The sequence below is a fragment of the Mytilus californianus genome, unplaced genomic scaffold, assembly GCF_021869535.1.
Source record: "Mytilus californianus isolate M0D057914Y unplaced genomic scaffold, xbMytCali1.0.p SCAF_2, whole genome shotgun sequence".
Taxonomy (NCBI): Eukaryota; Metazoa; Mollusca; class Bivalvia; order Mytilida; family Mytilidae; genus Mytilus; species Mytilus californianus.
Window position 1 is genome coordinate 14,114,939 of NW_026262668.1, and position 14,677 is coordinate 14,129,615.

Genomic DNA, 14,677 nt, shown 5'->3' on the forward strand with positions numbered 1-14,677 from the left:
CTGATTATTTATTTTCACAACTATATTTATAATATTCGAAAACATACAATTTTTAAATTATTTGTTTATTATAAATAATACATGTATAGTCAAGTCAATATGTACCATTTAATCAGAATTAATTATTATCCTCTGCAGAAATGAATCTTCTATATTCCCCAATGCATATACATGTATTGCATACATACACAGTATTAATATTTGGTTGTAACTAAGGCTCTTTTAAAAGTATTGGCAAACATGTTTTGCCGAGCGGAGCGAGGCAAAATTTTTTTTGAACTGTTTTTGAACCGCTGAAGGCCCAAGAAGCTATAGAACAAATGATGCAAAATCATGCTTTCTGGGTGTTCCCCAGACCCTTTCTTAAACTGAAAATGCAAGTTCTGTTTTAAAAATTATTTGACAATATTTTGGTCTCAAAGCAAAATCACGTTATAGATTCAGTGTAAGACTTAAGTTTCTAGGGACAACATCAAAAGACAAATATGTATGATAAAGCAATAATGTAATTCACATAGTTAAGTCTGTGGCTGCTGTGTTTTTTTAAACTCATGATCAAGTTAATAATAAAATTACTAAATTACAAAATGAATGCAACACTAACAGAATACAGAAGGGCAAGCAATGAACAAAAGACAAATAAATAAGAAACATTGATCCCGAAAAATCAGGGGCTACATCTGAGGGAGAACAGAACTTGCTTCTTGCAAGGCACTCACGGTGAACACAATTTGATATGGAGACAAGCGTTTGGTTTTGAAATTTCCTACATGAGGCATTTGTCTCAGTGTAGTTACGGCCCTGATTTAATAAAAGTGAGGTAAGTGTTCCTGAGACAATTAACCTCAAGTTAAATGAAACCAATTTTCTGACATTTCAAGTATATTTAAATAATATTTATACTTTTATTATTAAAAGATATGGGAAGTGTTTCCCGATTTTTTTTTTGGAAAAAAGATGAATTTATGAAGAATCTGGTGCCATCTCATACTTTCGATTAGACCTGCTGAGTTATTTATTTTCAATACATTGCAAGTCAGGTAATTTATTTTCAAACTACCACAGAACAAACCATTTATTTTTGTGATTATCAAGGCTGAGTTATTTATTTTCAAAATCCTCCTGCCCCCCCCCCAGAATATCAAATGGTCGTCCCCTAATTGTAATATTATCACCAAGAGGAGTTTGAGACCAAATATCCCCTTACCCCAAATAAATCATCGAAATCCAAACTTTCTAACCTTACATACATGTATATATTATAGTAAGGGGTAATCTTAAAGATACAACTTTAGCGCAAATCGCGCATTTACTATACATGCTATGTAATCGGAGGAGTTAATCTCTTTTCAACTTTTTTGATAGTTTGTTCTTTTGTTGTGCTGTTGGTGAGAGGCGCCAACACGTTTAACCCCACCATTCTGTATGTGCCAGGCCAGTCCCGAAACAAGGAGCCTGTAATTCAGTGGTTGTCTTTGGTTGCTTTATAACATATTCGTTTGGTACATAAAATAGGCAGGTAGTTTTCTCGTTTGAATTATTTTTACATTTGTCATTTCGGGCCATGTTATAGCTTGATATGCGGTATGGGTGTTTCTCATTGTTAAAGGCCATACGCTGACCTATCTTTGATAACTTTTACGTCATTTGGTCTCTGAAGGAAAGTTGTCTCATTAGTAATTTTTACGGGGTAAGTGGCTACTTAGGTTGTTCTAAATAATACGTAGATATTATGACGATAATATTTTGCAAACCAACTTTTATTTACATTGAAAACACATAATTGTAATATATATTTATTTCAAATGTTATCTCAAAGTTTCATTTGAATTTGAACTGTGAATATGATATGGATAACATGCGTTAAAATGCCTATAAAACTAAATGTGCTTACCTGAAATTAAGGAGAAAGTTAAAAATCCCACAGCTATGTTATGTGCGTGCACAAGTGTGAAAACTCGCATTAGTACGCGAGTAACATATAAAATTGAGAGTGGAAATGGGGAATATAGTATATATAGTACCAGAAAATCTGGCGGGGTTACATACATGATTAATTCGTGCAGAATAGTATAGACTAAAGTCTGTTTCTGACTGTTCGTCAATGATTGAATGAATGAATGAATTAATTAATATTTGTAAACAAAGCGTGAAGTATAGTAAAACATTCTAGCTTTACCTTCAAATAAATTAAAATGATGACACAATCATGCCACATCTTCTTATTTTACATCATTACATACTAATATAGTAAACAAACAAACATCATAATGTTATAAAAGAATTATGTAAGTGCATGCTATTAAGAATTTATATTCCATTTAAACTTAGTTCGATGATAAGCGCAATAAAGGATACGTATAAAATTAGGAAAATGTGTACTACCTATTTCGAAAAGTGCCCGTTTAAAATAAATTTTTACACGACAGGTTTGTTTTACAATAACATATATGTTGAATTTCTTTCGATGGACAACGTTCAGATCCGTGTTAACGTTGCTTTTCATAAATTTGTGGTTTCAAAACCAAACAAAACCGGGTCCTATACATAGACAAAACCGGGTCATTGTGTAGTAAACAACATTGACAAAACCGGGTCCTTCCATTTTGACATGACCCATTTCTTTCGTTCCATACACAGAAATACAACTATTGAGGTACTCATAGTGACTAGTTTTGCAATCTCCCTGTCAATATCTTTCTTTCCGTACCTTTCTTTCCGTACAATGTGAACAATTTAAGGAGAAATTAAACAAATTCGAGGCAAGGTTCACTCAATTCGTGATTTTGACGTGCATTTTTACTTATTTCTCCGTTAATCTAGAACGGTTGTAAAAAATATTACATCTCACAATAGAAAATAGTTATATATGTATAATTATTCTTCGATATCATAAAAATAACAAATAAATAAACAGAAACCTACCTTTTCTCTGTCTATTAATGTTCCGTCACCGTGCCGGATATTAGATACCATCGAGTCCAAACATTTTTTGCCGGGGTAGTTTAGATACAGTGTACTAAGTACAACTGTTTTAAACTATCACCTGTTTAATTAAGACATCGTTCCGTATAGGTATTGTAATTACTTTAATTGTGGCACCGTTGAAACCATTAAAAACTTTTCTTGTTCGTTTCGAAAATACTCAATATTGTCACGTGAAATGTGGAAGGATGGTCATAATTCACTATTGATATATATAATGATCTATAATGTTAATCTAATATAATGAATACAAGTTCATATGTTCTAAATTTTCATTTGTATAATTAATACATACTACCGTACTGTATTGCTAATTGCTGCAGATTTTACACGACTGGTCACTTTTCGTTTCGAAACGAGCGTTAGTTGTAAGATATAACTGAAATTGATAATCTCAAAAATGTTTGCTTTTTCATCGCCTGTACAGCATGAAAGGCTCTAATTCAATGCTTAAACAAAATTCTATACATGGGTTGATTAATTTATTATTGGCTTTGTAAAAAGAGGAAGAAGATACCACGTGACAATCAAAAACCATAAATTGAAGAAGAAAAACAATAGGGACAAAATAAAGAACAAGAAAACAGCATTCTATAAAACACTACATGGAACACTTAAAATTGAGCGTAATGAACATCACCAAATCGGAGTAAACTCAGGTATTCCGGAAGGGTAAGCCGTTCCTGATCTACTAGTGGCACCCACCACTATAATGACACAAGTGCTATTTTTGGTAAATCCTTTGCTAGCTTGCCAAAGAGAGTCAGTATTGGTTTCTGGAATTTAATCGATCCTCATTGCATAAATAAAGCATTTACATAAATTTATAGAATAATTTCATTATCCTACAAGTAAAAGAGAAAAACAAAGAAGTTGAGTTATTCACCTAAATTGGATCTATCTAAATAAAAAAAGATGTGGGTAACACTTCAATTAGACTTCAAACAACGACAAAAATATCCAAAGACATCTAGAGTACAGCATACAGTCTTCAACAACAGACCGGTGTCCATACAATAGGTCAAGCTTCAAATTTCTAAAGTTTCAAATTCTATACAATTTGTGAATGAATTTAACAGAAACCATCGGAGGTGTGCCATAAGCACATGACAAGGTTTCAACTAGTGTCAGGTACAAAAGAATGTATGGAGGTTTAATTTAATGTAGATAAACAAAACGTATATAAAGAACACATTGAAAAAATCATAACAGTAGAATGCACATGTTTTTTTTCATTTTAACAGTATTCGCTTTAATGTTTTGTTTTACCTGCAGCAGTGGAACTAGTGTTATCTATCTGCAGTTATACAGGTGTATCATTTTAACAGTATTCGCTTTAATGTTTTGTTTTACCTGCAGCAGTGGAACAAGTGCTATTTATTTGCAGTTATACAGGTGTATCATTTTAACAGTATTCGCTTTAATGATTTGTTTAACCTGCAGCAGTGGAACTAGTGTTATCTATCTGCAGTTATACAGGTGTATCATTTTAACAGTATTCGCTTTGATGTTTTGTTTTACCTGCAGCAGTGGAACTAGTGTTATCTATCTGCAGTTATACAGGTGTATCACTTTAACAGCATTCGCTTTGATGTTTTGCTTTACCTGCAGCAGTGGAACTAGTTTTATCTATCTGCAGTTATACATGTGTATCATTTTAACAGTATTCGCTTTAATGTTTTGTTTTACCTGCAGCAGTGGAACTAGTGCTATCTATCTGCAGTTATACAGGTGTATCATTTTAACAGTATTCGCTTTGATGTTTTGTTTTACCTGCAGCAGTGGAACTAGTGTTATCTATCTGCAGTTATACAAGTGTATCACTTTAACAGTATTCGCTTTGATGTTTTGTTTTACCTGCAACAGTGGAACTAGTGTTATCTATCTGCAGTTATACAGGTGTATCATTTTAACTGCAAATGAACAGTTGTTAATTACCTGCATTTGAACAGATGTCTTAGTTTACCAACAGTAGAACAGGTGTTATTTACCAGCATTGAAAACAGATATAGTTTTACCTGCAGTGGAATATGGATGAATTTACCTGCACTAAAACAGGTGTTATGTTACCTGCAGTGGAATGTGTTGTTTTACCTGCAGTGGAACAGTTGAAAGATTTTCCCTGCAGTGGGACAAGTTGTTGTGTTGTTATTAAATTGGAACTGGCGTAAAATGTTGCCTGTAGTGGTAAATGTTTTGATTTAATTGCAATAAAACAGGTGTATTGTGTTACCGGAAGTTGAAAAAGTGTATAGTTTTACCATCAGTGGAAAAAGTGTATTGTTTAACCTGCAGTGGAACAGTTGTATTGTTTTACTTGTAATTGAACAGGTGCATTGTGTTACGCAAAGTAGAACAGGTGTTAGATTTCTGTACTTCAACACGTGTTATTTACCTGAATTGAAACAGATCTATGGTTTTACGTGCAGTGAAACAGTTATAGTTTACCTGCAGTGGAACAAGTGTTGTGTCTGCAATTGAACAGGTGTATTGGTTTACATGCAGTAGAACAAGTGTTGTGCCTACAATTGAACAGGTGTATTGGTTTACATGCAGTGGAACAAGTGTTGTGCCTGCAATTGAACAGGTGTATTGGTTAACAAGCAGTGGAAAAGGAATATTTTTTTACTTTCAGTGGGACAGATCAAGTATCCTGTTTTACTTGCAGTAACAGGTGTTAAAAACCGAAAGTTAAAAAAATGCATGGTTTTACCTGTACGAGGGTGGGGGCTGATTTATCTTCAGTTGAACAGATGGAATTTTACTTTCAGTGGAACAGGTGTATTGTTTTACTTGCAGTTTAACAGATATTGTTTTACCTGCAATGGAAAAGATGTTGTTTTACTTGAAAACTTTATTATTATTTTATTTGCAGTAAAACAGTGTATTGTTTTACCTGTAGTTGAATAGGCACATTGTTTACCTACAACTACACAGGTTTATATTATGTACAATACTGATGTATGAAATTTGGGTTATAACATTTCATATTAATAACTTTATATAGACACAAAGTAATACCGACGTTTGGATTTATTAGCTTCTCTTAGTACATGCAAAGAATACGTCAGGTTTTAAACAAAAGCATGTAGTGTCATATCAGCAGATAAGATATAGCTTTATAAATAAACTCATCATAGATACCAGGATTAAAATTGTGTACACCAGACGCGCATTTCGTCTACTAAAGGCTCATCAGTGACGCTAAAAATCAAAAAGGTTAAAAAGACCCAATAAAGTACGATGTTGAAGAGCATTGAGGACCCAAAATTTTGAAAGGTTTTTATATATAAAAGAGGCAAATGAAAACAAAGGGATCAGCAAAAATCCAAAGCCGAAGAAATACCGTCAATACCTTGGCAGGAAAACACAAAAAGCTAAAAATAAACAACAGTCCACAAAACAAAAGATAGAAAACTATAAAATGCGCAACACGAACTACACTCAAACTGGATTACTTGTACTTAAAAAATCAAACAGCCTATTGTTTATGCACGTTAGCTAACGCAACTTAATTGTGACATGAAAACTCTATGACGTTTCTTCCAGTTCGGCAAAAAACAGCAGATTATAGTGTTCCATTTCCCGTGTTTCACGGATTCCAATATGATGTACGCGTCAAAATAAGTTTTCTCAAGAAAACTGAAATTTAGACAAAAATTAACACGAAAGATGCTACACTACCTGTAACCATGATATTGAAGGTTCAACTACAAATATTGCGATTTTTTACGTGTGTACAAGGGTAAATTTAAATTGACTAACGCTTAGAATTTGAATTTTGTTTTTCACTATGACTGAGCTTTTTAAAGTTTAGGCCAATAAAAATTGTTCTAGTAATTTCGATCTACTGGCACCAATTTTGACTTTTCCTCATTATCTGGATGGAGTAGTTTAACTGATTCACGTAAAACTATACCATTGTCCGATCTATTAATGAGGTGTGACAAAATCTTTAAAAGGATTAAAGGTGCATTGCATTTTGTCATTTGTCTCATTTATAATTGTCGTAAGGAAAAAAGAATAAAGACTTCGCTTGCTCTCTCTAAAGCTTAAAGCAAAATGTTTAAGAAATCAATACTTGAATGTGAAAAAAATCTAAGGTTTGTAAAACTAAACTTTTGTTACATTAACTAATTAAAAATACGATTTCTCCGCGAAACAAATCCAACATTAATTTTCTCACTTTCAAGAAGTTACAATGACCTTAAAGATTGAAAACAAATTTCAAGTTTCAGTGCCAGCAATTGTACATGTATACGTTGTCATTTGTTTTAATTTATAAAAAAGAACAGCTAAGTTTCAAAAGATAATGAAATGTTAATCTTTTACATTTATATTTGTTTTGTGATATACATTTATAGTTTTAAACAGGAAATTATTACTTACAGTTCAAATGAAAATTGTTAAATTCTAAAACTAGACGTCTTTTCCGGCTTATTTATATTTTGTACTTACTGTGTCATTGAAACAAGACCTTTGAAGAGTATAATCGAGTTCGTATTTAATAATAGGCCAAATACATGTAACATTCTAGAATTAAATACTTAATTCTACCTATCATTTCAAGTTTCTTAGATTTTAACTATTCAGAAATAATGAATTCACCAATTAGATGGAATAGTTTTTATACACCCGACTCCTAAATATCGCGTGCTTAGCGGAAAAGCAACAAATACCAATTTTCAAGATTTTGGTTTGACCAGGCCAGGGTTAGCGCGTTTAATGAAATGGGTCAAAAGTGGACCATGACACAGAGATGGTTAAAGCGGAATAGAAGGTGATTTTCGAACAATTTTTACATTTCACCCGATCGGGGTTTCTGAAAGCTATTTTTTGCGGCAACAGAATGAGATCTGACAAATACTGATACATTGATAAATGACATGTGATCTCTTCAGTACCGGATAACAAAAGTTGGTGTTTATTGCTGTTATCTTTCAAAATTTGACTGTGTGTTTCAAAAGTCCAATTTGCAATATTTTTGAAAATTAAGGAGAAACTTGTACTATGACGTCAGATTCAGTGTTCTGAAGAAAGACAGCTTTTTTTTGAGAAATACTCAAAAAAAAGTTGAAAGGTCGGTGACATATACTTTTTTAGGTTTTATTTCAAAGAAAACACACTATGTTTTTTTCTTGCAATCTTTATGAAGAAATCACTGTCAGTGATCCCCCAATTTTTTTCATCATATTTGATTCTTAATATCATGAAGTACCTTCACACAAAATTTGAAGAAAAGAATCACTGGTTAAAATGAAAAGGCTGTTTGGTCTTTAATTGTTGACTCTGTGTTCCCACATTTTTATCCGTTTCTATCAATTTCTAAATGATTAAAAGTTTAGTGCAAAAGTTCTAATCATTGTTCAAGGGATCCACCGTTAAGTTGATTAGCTTAAAATTAATCATAAACAGTACATCATCGTTCGTGGTTATATTGTTGCAAGTAAGAAAATATTTTCTGGTTGCCGCACTTAGACGTGTTTTGTATGGCGGAATAGCTGTATTGTTTTACCAGCAGTGGAATAGGTGTTTTGTGTTTATCCTGTGGTGGAACAGGTGTATTGTTTTACCAGCAGTGGAATAGGTGTTTTGTATAATCTGCGGTGGAACAGTTGTATTTGTTTACCAACAGTGGAATAAGTGTTTTGTTTAACCTGCAGTTGAACAGCTGTATTGTTTTACCAGCAGTGGAATAGGTGTTTTGTCAAACCTACGGTAGAATATCTGTTTGTTTAATGCGGTGGAACAACAGGTATTGTTTTTCCAGCAGTGGAATAGGTGTTTTGTTTAAACTATTGTGGAACAGCTGTATTGTTTTATCAGCAGTGGAATAGATGTTTTGTTTAACATGCAGTGGAACAGCTGTATTTTTGTTACCAGCAATGGAATATGTGTTTTGTTAAACCTGTTGTGGAACAGCTGTATTGTTTTACTAGCAGTGGAATAGGTGTTTTGTTCAACACACAGTGGAACAGCCATATTGTTTTACCAGCAGTGGAATAGATGTTTTGTTTAACCTTCGTATAAACATCTGTATTGTTTGATCTGTAGCTGAACAAGTCTACAGGTTGCACTTTGTAAATACAGCTGTTTCTCAAACCACGCCTCTTTTGGGGAGATATTTAATATTCATAGGTATGTTAATTTGTTAACGTACTGGTTCCCATTGATGATCTCTGTGTTTCATCTCATAGAGACATCACTTGGGAATGTAACCAGTATAGATAAACATGGTAGCGGCTAAATTTTAATTTTTAGGAGGTCCAAAAATGGAGGTAAGGGTAGTATAGAATTTTAGTATAAGTTTAAACTCTTAGAAGTTCAGGGCATATAAATGTTGAAAATATGCCGCACAGCCCTATATTTTGACCTTTGAATAAAATAGTAGTGCATATAAACTTTCCGTTCTGGGATATTATTTTTCACGAAACTTCATAGTAAAAGTGTCACAGTTTTAGCCGCAAAGGGAGTTCCTATGGGAAATTGCATTGTCTGTATTTACAGAATTGCAACCTATATAGGGTTAAAAAATAGAACATACAGAATTTCACAAAATCTGGTTTATCTCAGAGATTTTAAAGAATTTAACTCAAATATGAAGTTTTATAAATATTTCATGAAGATTGAGAAAATCCTGGGCCTTAACTATGATGACTCAGCATAAATTCACAGTTTAAAGTATGCATGGTTTACTTAAAGCCCTGAATTCAAAATAAATTCATAATATATGCCTATTTGTAATTTAAATTGTTTAGAAGTGCTTATATTTACTCTTCGCAGTAATTGCAACTCATTCATCCTTCCTAAATATTTCTGGTGGGGTGTTTTTGTCCTGTCGATAACCCAAAAGTAAGCCGTAACGCCTAAATGTGCTTTTTTGTGACTGCGGCATAAAAAAATACAAGCTAGAATTACAAAAAGACCTCAGTAAAACTTACAATAGTGTGTTCTATCCGAAATATGTAGTAAATATTTCACATTGCTAGAAACAGGGAAAAAAATTAGGAAATGTGAGGCCCCAGGGGCAAAAAACAGAGGAAAATGCCTACCCCTGAGTCATAAAACAGATAATTTAACTTGTAAATGCTATGATTTTTTTATTTTAAAGGTCTTTTATAAAGTAAACAATAACTGTGCTAGGAAGTTATGCAAAAATCAGATGTAAGCAGTCATTTCAATGAAACTTGTAGTGAATTTATGCACCAGACTGATATCTTCATAAATACAACTTTTGCAAATATGCCTTTGTTTAAACACTTCTAGGACATATATTAACTAACTTATGTTAGATATATGGTTAGGGATGATACTGTTGTGACAAGAATTCTAAACTGACCATTTGAGGCAGAAATTGTGAACTTTCATTGACAAATAGGCATACAGTAAGATGTGGACTGGAGACACAGGCAGGATTTGATACTTTGTATAATCTTGAATGTTGGAATGCTTAACTACTAAACAAAACATTTATAGTATTCTAAAATGCTTTCAATTTGTTATCAGAATAGTTTCAAACAGGTTTTAGACAGTTCATGTCAGAAAACATGCACATAGGGTAAGCTGGCAATAATTAGAGTCTTGTTTTCAAAATCTTTAAAAAATTGAAACAGGGGTAGGGGTATAAAATGTACTGTAAAAGGAGACTTAGAGTATATGCAGTGATTTCTTTAAGGCTATAATTCTGATAAATAAGTATTGTTGTGAGAAAAAGTGTTTTTAGAGAGTTTTCTATTTGAATAAATGTTTGTATAGGTTGCACTTTGTAAATACAGCTGTTTCTCAAACCACGCCTCTTTTGGGGAGATATTTAATATTCATAGGTATGTTAATTTGTTAACGTACTGGTTCCCATTGATGATCTCTGTGTTTCATCTCATAGAGACATCACTTGGGAATGTAACCAGTATCGGTTAAATTTTAATTCTTAGGAGGTCCAAAAATGGAGGTAAGGGTAGTATAGAATTTTAGTATAAGTTTAAACTCTTAGAAGTTCAGGGCATATAAATGTTGAAAATATGTCGCACAGCCCTATATTTTGACCTTTGAATAAAATAGTAGTGCATATAAACTTTCCGTTCTGGGATATTATTTTTCACGAAACTTCATAGTAAAAGTGTCACAGTTTTAGCCGCAAAGGGAGTTCCTATGGGAAATTGCATTGTCTGTATTTACAGAATTGCAACCTACAGGAGTTTTTACCTGCAGTGGATCATTTTACATTTAATCTTCAGTGGAGTAGGTGTATTGTTTTACCTTCAGAGGATCATGTGTCATTTTTTTTCTGAAATGGAACAGTTGCCATTTTACCTCATTGGAGCAGGTGTATTATTTTATTTGCAGTCGAATAGACAAGAAAAGACGTGATAATTTATATCAACTTAGGCACACATAAGGTACTACAAGAGGATAACGATTATAAATTAACAAATACATTAAATATACATTAAATTTGCAAGCATGTCATACTTTAAATAAATGAGCAATATAATTCAATACAACAACAATAAATCGAGGTTTGTCAATACTTGCTATACAATAACTACAAAATTTATACTGATAATATTTAAAAAGATGCTAACACGATACGTTAGATGTATTGTTTTACCTGCGATGGAACGAATGCATTTCTTAAGTGCAGTGGAACAGGAGTTGGATTACTTGCAGTAGAACAGGTGTTTTGCTTAACATGCAATCTAAAAGACAAGACAAACCTTTACAACTTAGACACAAATAAGGTGCTACAAGAGGATAACAATTACTAGTATACGTTAAATACTAGTTGGGTAGATCCAGAAAAGCGGTTCGGACGTATGAAATTTATAAATTGTTATTTGATATTTTAATCAAATAATATTTATATTTTCATACCTGAACCCAAGTTCAAAGTACATATTTCATTAGGATTATTTTATACGTACATGGACGAATTATCATTTCAAATCAAATACAACCAAGTTATAAAGATTTATGCAGAAAATATCAAAGCAGTGTTATCATTTTGCCGATAATTTCCAGTATAACGAGCATTTACGTCTCGCAAATAAAGTAATAGCCGCTCCAACAATACATATCATTCCATGCATATGCCGTATGCTGGAAATTGTGATATCCCAAACAGTGCTGATCACTATCTAAATTATCTGGTTGATCAGGTCCCCAGAAGGTCGGTTGTATATTGCGCTTTTCTGCATTGGTCCCTTCGTTCCATGTCCAGTTACCCTCAGATACAACATCCGATCCACCTATCCACACTGGAAATAAACCTTTAAAAAGAAGTTTTGAAATCAAAATAATATTTATATCATATATATTTTGTATTCTAACAAACTTTAATAACACAGATAAGATAATGCCCCGGGTCCAAATGATGATTGTTCTAAGTATTCTCTTTCTGTTTCTTTTTTTTTATATACATTTGATATATGTTGATAAATGAAGATGAATATATAAACAAGGGATTGAAAAATCAGGCCAAGAAATGAAAAACAATATCATGGTTAAAATAAAAAAAATATGTAGAGGTGCATCTCAGTCTAGAAAATACTCACATAATTTAAAATCGAAACTCGAACCCCGCCAAAAACCCAGGGTTAATCGTGCCGGATTGGTTGCGGTTGACGTTAAACCACTGTTCCTCTTAATCGGGTGTAAGCACTGACAAAAATGCCTAGGTTTCAAAATATAATTGATGTAGATGTTCAAACCGCTGAGTCTGTATGCAAGTGTTTTGCTTTTTTATGGGGGCATTTGTACTACATATGGTTCCGAAATGTGATTTTGATCTATTTGAGGCAGTTCATGTTAGTTTCTTGTTAGATAACTGTGGACCTTTTACATCTACTATTATATTATTAATTGACTATACAAGTAATGTCCATGTAAAAAAAATCGAGGATAATTATATTGTCCCCGAGATTCAAAGGGTTACAGTAGCTTTTTTGGTCAACGGAAATGACAATTATAAGAATGTATCAACTGGAGTGAAGGATCACTTAAAATCATGGGTATATATTTTAAGCACCGTGGAGAGGAATGTGAGAAACTTGGAAAATATAAAAGTAAAGATACATAAAATGTTTTAAATATTTAATAAAAATGTAATAATTGGAAAATTAACTATATCTATATTCACGTTTATAGGGGAATGCTTATAAGTTCCATTGAACTATTTGAAGTAAATAGAAAACAGTTTTAAATGCATTTGACCAAGTAAAGCAGACAAAGTTAGACGAAATTCTACCATTGGTTCGAACGAAGACGGGGGATAAGAAATTAAGAAGCTATTTGACATCTTTAAAATCGTTGTTGGAATTGGAAACTCATACCTCTTAATTATTCCAGTAATTCTTGTCTACATTGGTTTCTGTTTCAAAAAATCAGTGGAGATAGTAATCTTGGTGAAAATCTTTAAAATATCCCAGATTTTATAAAGATATCTTGAAATGTTGGAAATTAACTAGTGGGTGTCTAACAATGAAGCAAAAAAAAAAAAAAAACAACTTTGATTGATTGGGTTACAAGCAATCTTATTTATGTAGATCATATATGAAATGATAAAGGCTGTGATTATCAAGATGATATCTTAAATAAATTGAAATATAAAAATCAAACTAGATAGTTGAAATAAATTAAATAACAAAATAAATACCAAATGATTTGGTTACCATCTTGAAGTCGGAAAACATCAAAAAAGAGAGGCGAAGGATACCAAAGGGACATAAACACCACAGTCAAAATAAAAGGAAACCAGTTCACCCGGAACGTTTTGCCAATAGAAATAGAAACATTATCAAACAAAATGTTGTATAATTTTCTTGTTAGCAAAAATATTTGAACCATCTATTGGATCTAGTAAACGGTAAAAGTATTCTAAATATTATACTAGATATAATGTTGCATCAGGACAAGGTATATATATGTTCATTTTAATCTTTGAAAGAAAAAAAAGTAAATAAGTAAAGGTGGAAACTACTACATATGATACAGAAATAGGAGCCATATTCTACCAATAAAGAAACTTTTATTCAGTTGGTAAAATAACAGTTTATGTAATTTTTGTTCACAAGAACAAGATAACGTTTTTGTGTCCTTATCTAATAATATTTTGGAATAAAATAAATCGTGTTTTAAGGAGAGGTAAAATATCTTTTAAGATAAAATTAAAAAATTAAGTTTTTAACTATAAAAAATGAATACAACACTTTATAAATGTCATGCGTCCGAAGTTCTTCTCTGAATTTACCTTCATCAAGAACGTCCAAAGCCAAATATTTGAAAACCAAGGATATTATTCGAGCTATATGACCAAATAGGAAACAAAAAGGACAGCCAAATCCATCTAAGATAATTTTTTATCTGAGAGAGTTTAAACCTTAGTTCCTTCATAATTTCTTAATCTATAAACGGACAATTTTAGAAAGTTTGGTATAAATCATGTCAGTACCGAAGTACTGACTACTGATCATTAGCTGATGATACCTTCGAAAATTGATAGTATAAGATTTCTAATGACGAACACTTTTGACTAATATTCAACGAAAAATTTTCCAATATACAAGGTGTATCACATATCTGATCAAAGGACAAAACATATCAATGTAATATTTATTGATTTATTTTAAAGAATTCAATGAAAAGCAGATTAGGTGTGAAAAATAGAATAAACATTTTTTTTTTGTATATATGTAAC

General features: G+C 32.1%; 1 long non-coding RNA gene across 1 annotated transcript in view; it reads right to left on the reverse strand.

The window, feature by feature from the left end:
• Window positions 1-11,304: 11,304 nt before the first annotated feature.
• LOC127729298 (uncharacterized) overlaps window positions 11,305-14,677 on the reverse strand; it is a 37,069-nt gene continuing 33,696 nt past the window's right edge. The window contains exon 3 of the long non-coding RNA XR_007994580.1: window positions 11,305-12,251. This is a non-coding gene — a long non-coding RNA (uncharacterized LOC127729298). The remainder of the gene's footprint in view (window positions 12,252-14,677) is intronic.